Consider the following 7,680-nt stretch of genomic DNA (forward strand, 5'->3'; position numbering starts at 1 on the left):
ATATAAATATATATATATATATATATATATATATATATATATATATATATATATATATATATATACATATATATATATATATATATATATATATATATATATATATATATATATATATATATATATTCTAATTCTTGTATGAAGATATGTGTTTAACGTCAAGGTAAATGAACTTTATAATCCTGAGAATTCTACAAGACCTAACTATTCAGCATTTTGTTGTAGCAAGATTGCATTTTGATAGCAAGGGGTAGTTAGTTACCTTTGCGAGTTCTCTGAGACAAGGCGCTCACCTGAGAGTGTTATCTCTTCTTAGTGTACTTATGAACCTTTTGTAATAAAATGAAAAAAACCCATGTTCCCATGTCTCATATTCTGTCAAAATGGAACATATTGGTGTCAGGTGTAAAAATACGTCTGTTTATGTATGCTGTGAGAGAAGTGGTTTTTCGAGCTTGTAAAATAAAAGTTCAAGATGCCTAAATACACAAGGACTAACAGAGCAGAGGCTGCTGCTGCAGGAGATGAGAATGAAGAAGCAGTTGTATATAGCGTTCCAAATGAAAAATATAAGCCGAAAATTAGAACACAAGAATTGGAAAATAAGTTAGATAACTTAGAGGAGTTAATGAACAGAATCTTTGTTGAGCGAGAAGAGTAGCGGTGCACAACCACAGAATATCCAACGTACATAAAAGAAGTCCAAACACACACAAGTGAAAGTACACATGCACACTCAAGTGAAAATAATATTGTAGCTCTAAAGTTGCTAGAACTCCAGGCAAGTGTTAGGCCTTTTGATGATCAACGGCCTAACGAAAGGTTTCAATCGATTGAAGTGTTTTTGAGAGACTTTAAAGTAGCCACATGTGGGTGGTGAAAAAGAGAGAAAAGCTATTTAAGTAATTATTTTGGTGAAAAATGCTCTGGCTATTGAAGTAATGTGTTCACCCCAAGACTGATTAAGAAGTCATTCTGAAATAAAACAATGTTTAATGGAAAATTATGCCTTATTTGATGCAGGAAAGGGGGACAAAAGAAAATTACAAATCCGAAATTTGGGAAGGTGAATCCGTTCTTCGTTTTGCTACTCACATTTTTCGGGATTGCGATTCGTTTGCTACACGGAGTGCCAATCTCCCAGAAAGTGATAAAAAGCCATTGCCCGTGAACGTATTCGCAAATTAGTAAACCTGTATCAATGTGGTTATTTTTTCGATGAGAATCGCTCCTAGCAGACATAGTGAGTGCGATACAAAATATTTTAGACAGTTTGTCAGAAGAAAAAATGACTGGGAATAACTGGTTCAATTCCGAGAACTTTGCAACCATGAGAGGGACTCATCAATCCCAAAAGCGGAAGAGGGGAGAACGCAGTCAGCATGTGAGAAGTCTTCAGATGGTGGTAGTGTGGGGGAGAGGGGCACCGACGAGTGGAGTGCCTCACCCAAGGATTCCACCGCTGTTATACTTGTCAGGCGTACAGTCATATATCTCGAGAGTGCCCAGCATAAAACGCCCACCATCCGAGGAAAAGAAAACAGAAGAAGGAGGAGAAGGGGGAGATCGATGCCCCTCCCCCCTCCCCGCATGACATCACAAGCAGCAACCGAGGTAGCACTCCCAGTGACGACAGCCTTAGAGCAGGCACTGGGACCGCCATCGGTACCCCCGACCTCACCCTCAGCACTAGGGAGCAGCGACATTGCAGCTGAGGTCATTGGCCCGTGCCTCATTTATCGTAATGACCATCTAAGAGTGTTAGTAGTTAGGATCGCCCTGCCAGATAGATCAATTCGAGCACTGATCGACACAGGAACCAGCGTTTCACTGATTGAAAAAAGGTTCTCCTCAAACCCACTAGAGTCAGCGGCATCCCTCATCCTTGACACACAAGGAGGAAGTAATATATGCATAAAACCTACAATGATCATCAACTTTAAGGTCGGATCTGTGAAGTTTACACATGATTTTTTTCTCTTGCCCACCTCAGGAATTCCTGGAATAGAGACTATTTTAGTAATATATTTCATTTATAATAATCTAATATGCATTTTTGAGGGAAAAGATACAATAATAGTAAAAGTAGGAGGGCATATTTTGCCGATAGAAAGTCATGAGAGAGTAAGTGCTTGTGCGGTCATGAAGCGACATTTAAGTGAGGTAACAACTGTACCTGAGAGAGGAGAAGTGTTGTCTCCCCCAGACACTTACCAGCATATAAGTGACCCCGAGTCGCCCTCTTCCGGAAGTAACCATGACTATTGGGCACATGTAACTTAATAGGGCTTATCAGAAATAATAGTGAACAGAGCTGATATAACGATAGTCAATCTGTCAAATAAAAGAGTTGTGCTAGGAAGTGATTCACAGTGTCAATTAGAGTTATGTGAAATTGTTAATAATGGGATGTTTTGAGCCACAACTCTAGCCCGCAGAGACGAACGAACTATGTCTGTCAGAAAACCAACCTGTAGCTAGTGACATTGTTAATAATTACTTTGATGCAATTGCAATTGGAGACCAGCCACCGGGGAGGATTGATTGATTTTCCTTAAGCATTGAAACTGGGCAGGCCTAGCTGATCAGGTCAAGGACTTATAAGACACCCATTCCTTTCCAGGGAGAGATGAAAAAGGAAATTAGTAAATTAATGGAATAAGGGATAATCAAGGAGAGCGAATCGCCTGGCCTTCTCCAATTGTAGCTGTTAGGAAAAAGGATGACTCGGTAAGATTGTGTTGATTATAGGAAGTTAAATGCAGTCATTAAGGATAATGCATTTTTAATGCCCTTGATCGAAGAATTACTTGTAAAGGTATGGGATAGTGAATATTATACAACTGTTAATTCAAAATCTGGATAGTATCAGATATCCATTCAGGAAGACAGTAAATGTATAGTGGCATTTATAGCTAACGATCTTCAATTTTAGTTAAAATTTCTTCCTTTCGGTGTTGAAAATGCTCCAAGTCCTTTCTATAGATTAATGATGGCAGTTTTCTCTCCCTTAAATGGCAATAATGTTCCTGCTTATTTCGACGATATCATAATTACAGGGAAAACGTACAGAGAACATAATAATAATATTCGTAGACTTTTATAAGCATTGGGACATAATATTATGCAAATAAATTTGTTGCAAATTTTTCTGTAAATAGGTCGAGTTCTTAGAACACATAATAACCCCAGAAGTTATCCAACCCTGGCCCAGTAATTCAGTGACTATTAGAGATATCCCCAGGCCACGTAACACTAAGGAAGTAGCTGGGTTCCTTGGGTTCGCTGGGTATTACCGTAAATTCATAAGAGGTTTTGGAGATATAGCGAGAGCCTTAGATGCTTTAAAGAAAAAAAATTTAATAAATTTGGGAGGGGAAGGAGAAAGGGCCTTTAACTATTTGAAAGCTGCCTTAACTAGCAATGACTTACTCGCATATCCTAGATTTGATCGCCCGTTTTTAGTGACAACAGATGCAATACAGTAGCTATTGGTGGCGTAGTTTCTCAACAAGAAGAGAAAGGTAGAGAGCAACCCATTTGTTTTGCTTCCCGTGCATTAAATGGGGCCGAAAAGAATTATAGTACATGCGACTGGGAAACTTTGTCTATTCCTTAGGTTCTAGAGAGTCACTGGTTCTTTTTATTAGGTCAGTCGATTGAGGTGTAAAGTGATCATCGCCCCTTACGGGATTTGTGTTATAAAAATGATCTGACATCTCGACAAGCAAGATGGATTGAGAGATCGTAAGAGTTCAATATAAAGGGTTTTCACCACATAGAATGTAAGGCTAAGAACGCAGCTGATCCTCTATCTACAGGTGCAATAATAAAAGTAACAACTAGGGCACAAAAGAGGAACGAAGAAGGTAACCAAAATATTGAAGACCCCCCATCAAAATAGAGAAAATTGAGAACGGGATGGAAATTCTCCCGAGATGCAATCACAATACGGGAGGAGAGAGAGAGAGGAGAGAGAGAGGGGGAGAGAGTTACAGATATTAGGGAGAGAGATAGAGATATGAGCAGTGAAGGTGAATATATGTGGGTGTCCGAGGACATGACCAGTAGTGTCCAGAATGAATGCCCTGATTTGGCATGTTTGATTGACTTGGGAGGTTGGGACATAAAAGAAGTTCGAGAGGGACAGAAAAAAGAGGAATGGATGGAAAAACGTGTGAGCAGTGATTAAAGGGGAATTGGAGAATTATCCGTCGTTTCTGAATGTGCCTCATGAGAAGTTTTTTTTATAGAAAATTATACCTTAAAATGTGCTTACGAGAAGGGTGGAGGGGAATATTGCGCATGGGTAGTTGTTCCCCCTGTTTATTTAATAGAGCCTTCCACATTGTACATGCAAGTCAGTACGCAGGACATTTGGTGATTGATAGAACAATAAAGGGTGCACGTGAATCCTTATTTTGATTAGAAATAGAAAAATCTATAGAGAATTTTATCAAATTTTGTCATGATTGTAACTGTTTCAAAGAACATAAAAACACTGTACCGAAAGCCAGAAAGTGTCCTGTGATTCCTAATAAATTTGAAAGGGTGCATATGGATGTGGTAGTACCATTTCCTACAGTTTTAACATAACAAAAGTATATTTGTGTATTTTTTAATGCTTTTACTCGGAACTCACATACTTATACAATGTTGGATAAATCGGCAAATTCAAAAGCCTAAGCTGTGCTCTTCCATTACTAAGTTTGGTTGCCCGAAAATCTTGATAAGGGATTATAGTCTCGAGTTTATAAATAAGGTGGTGAAATTAGTCACAGACTTGATGAAAATTGAACACTTTTCAGTGACCGCATATAGGCCTTCAGCTAATGGCTTAGTGGAATCGCACAATAGTGAAGTAGTATGAATTTTGTATTACTTAGTGGCTGATGGCCTCCTTCCATGGCACGCCATGCTTTCTACAGCTGAGCTAGCTTTGAACATTGCATATAAAGCTTCGTTCAGGGACACGCCTTTGTTTATAGAGTATGGAATGGATTCTGTGTTACCATATACGGTCCTCATTTATTTGAGTGATTGCCATATTATTCAATTGAGCAATACCTTGTATATTTCATAAATTTATTGAGGAGAGTGATTGACACCACTGAAAGATTTTTAAAAGAGCTAATGAAAAACATAGCGCAAAGTATGATGGTCGATTTAAAACCACTTGGGTAAAAGTACTTTTAGGCGATCGTGGGTATTTGAAAAGATTACAACCTAGGAAACACAAACTAGCACAGTTTATACTAAGTTTCAATAATGGCGTAGTGTCTGAATATCATCAGACACACATCACATACATGTGGTGCCCGAAGAGGTAGTTTTCAAAAGTGTCAATCACACTGTTCCTACCCACCCCTGCATACGTGACATTCCTTGAGTTGATGAGTAGAAGTTTTTTTTCCTTTGCTATTGTTCTTGTTTGAACAAACATCATTTTTTCTTTTTGAAGCATTTCAAATAAACTTGATGATAGCAATGTGTTCTTATGTTAATGCTTAATGTATATTTAAAGTGTTGTGGTAATTTTGCTGAGTATGACAATACGTATGACATACTTTTGAATGAACCTAAAAATAATCAGAGGTTAAATAGTTCAGGTGAGATCCGTCAGGTGGACGCTTTATTATTCATGTATTTATATGATTCCTGGTTGCTGGGGCCGGGTCGGTTCCCGAATGGTAAGTGGCTGCGGGATTAAAGTTCAGCCTTGAAGATAGGCAGTGGTACAGAAAGTGTATATATAAATACCTTATACCTAATGTTATAAGAAAAGGGCGGGAAGATGAAGGATTTTCTCGGGAAAACGGCTAGTGGCCACCGGTTGATAGTTGCTAGGGTAAGTGTAGTAGAGATTTTAAATAAATGGCTAAACAGCGGTTGTGAGTTGTATTGCAAAATTGTGCCGTAAATCCGACAAGTAAAATCGAGGAATGAAGGAATAGCTATTCCTAGCCTTGTCTCGCCCAAAAAGCTCACATTGCCCGCAACCAGAGGCATGTTATTGATAAGGTTGTGTAAGACTGATGTTGATATGATTTCTTTTTTTACTTTTGGGGTTCCATATTTTAGTTGCACAGGTCTTAAAAAGAAAAGATTGAAATTATTTATATTATATTGTGAACATTTTTACATGATATATTTAATTTTTTATTTTTTTTTTGGTGGAAGATGTGCTATTTTTTGGGGGGTGATTTCTATATATATAATTTATGTTGCATTTCTGTTTAGTACATGCCATGCCTATTATGGGTCGGAGTGTCCTCCATATATCATAGACGTCTGAGTGTGAGTGTACACCTCTTCCTGGATTGAGGAGCTTAGGGGAGGGAGTAATGTCCTAATTCTTGTATGAAGATATGTGTTGTAAGTCAAGGTAAATGAACTATATATTCATGAAAATTCTACAAAACCTAATTATTTAGCATTTTGTTGTAGCAAGATTGCATTTTGATAGCGAGGGGTTGTTAGTCACCCTAGCCTGAGAGTGTTAGCTGTGTACAGTGTGCTTATGAACCTTTTGTTATGAAGTTAATAAAACCCATGTTCAGATGTCTCATTATCCATCAATATAGGACATATATGTCCATATAGCATGGCACTTCCCCCAATTTTGGGGGGTAATCGACATCAAACAAATTTAAACAATTTCACGAACCGTTCAAGTACAGTCACATCCCTTTCCTTCAACACCTCAGCTCTGACATTATCCATACCAGGTGCTTTTCCTACTCTCGTTTCATCTATTACTCTCCTCACTTCCTCTCTTGTAATCTCTCTCTCATTCTCATCTACCATCACTGGTACCTCAACACCTACAATAGCAATTATATCTGCCTCCCTATAATCCTCAACATTCAGTAAACCTTCATATCATTCTGCCCAACCTTTTCCTTGCCTCTCTCCTTTTAACAACCTTCCATTTCCATCTTTCACTGTCCCTTCAATTTTCGAACAACCCTTTCTTACTCACATCACTTTTTTCCAAAACTACTTCTTATTCTCTTCATGTGAACAACCGAATCCCTGACCCCACCTCAAGCTGGCCGCCCCCTTTGCCTCAGTTACCTTGCGCTTCACTAATACATTTTTCTCTCTATATCTTTCATACTTCTATACACTATTACTCTGCAGTCATTCTTCAAATACCCTCTTTTTCTCTTCCACTTTTACCTTCACTCCTTCATTCCACCATTCACTACCCTTCCTCAAGCTGCTTCCAGCTAACTTCTTGTCACACACATCACTTTTAATCCCAATAAAATTTTCTTTTACTAACTTCCCCTCCTCCTCTAAATTACCAGTTTCTCTTACTTCTACTCTGTCATATGCCATTGTCAACCTTTCTGGATATTTACTTTTGATCCTGGTTTTATTAGCTCTTCAACCCTCACTACTTCCCTTTCACATCCCTCTACTCTATTCCCCAACTATTATGCTACGACTAATTTTCCTTCCAACAAAAAACGATCAGATTTACTGTTAGCCATACCCCTAACAACGTGCATGGCTTTCAATCTTCCAAACATTCTTTTAGTTATCAGCACTTAATCTATCATCGCCCTTTCTACCACTATTATATTTGCCACTCTCATCCATGTATACTTGTTTTTATATTTCTTTTTGAAAAAGTTAGAAATTATATCCATATCTTGCTCAACATACATATCT

General features: G+C 38.1%; 1 pseudogene; it reads left to right on the top strand.

Moving 5' to 3' along the window:
• The first annotated feature begins 4,021 nt into the window (after positions 1-4,021).
• Positions 4,022-7,680, top strand: part of LOC137655462 (uncharacterized) — a 64,179-nt pseudogene continuing 60,520 nt past the window's right edge.

Source organism: Palaemon carinicauda, chromosome 16 (genome assembly GCF_036898095.1).
Source record: "Palaemon carinicauda isolate YSFRI2023 chromosome 16, ASM3689809v2, whole genome shotgun sequence".
In the NCBI taxonomy this organism is placed as follows: Eukaryota; Metazoa; Arthropoda; class Malacostraca; order Decapoda; family Palaemonidae; genus Palaemon; species Palaemon carinicauda.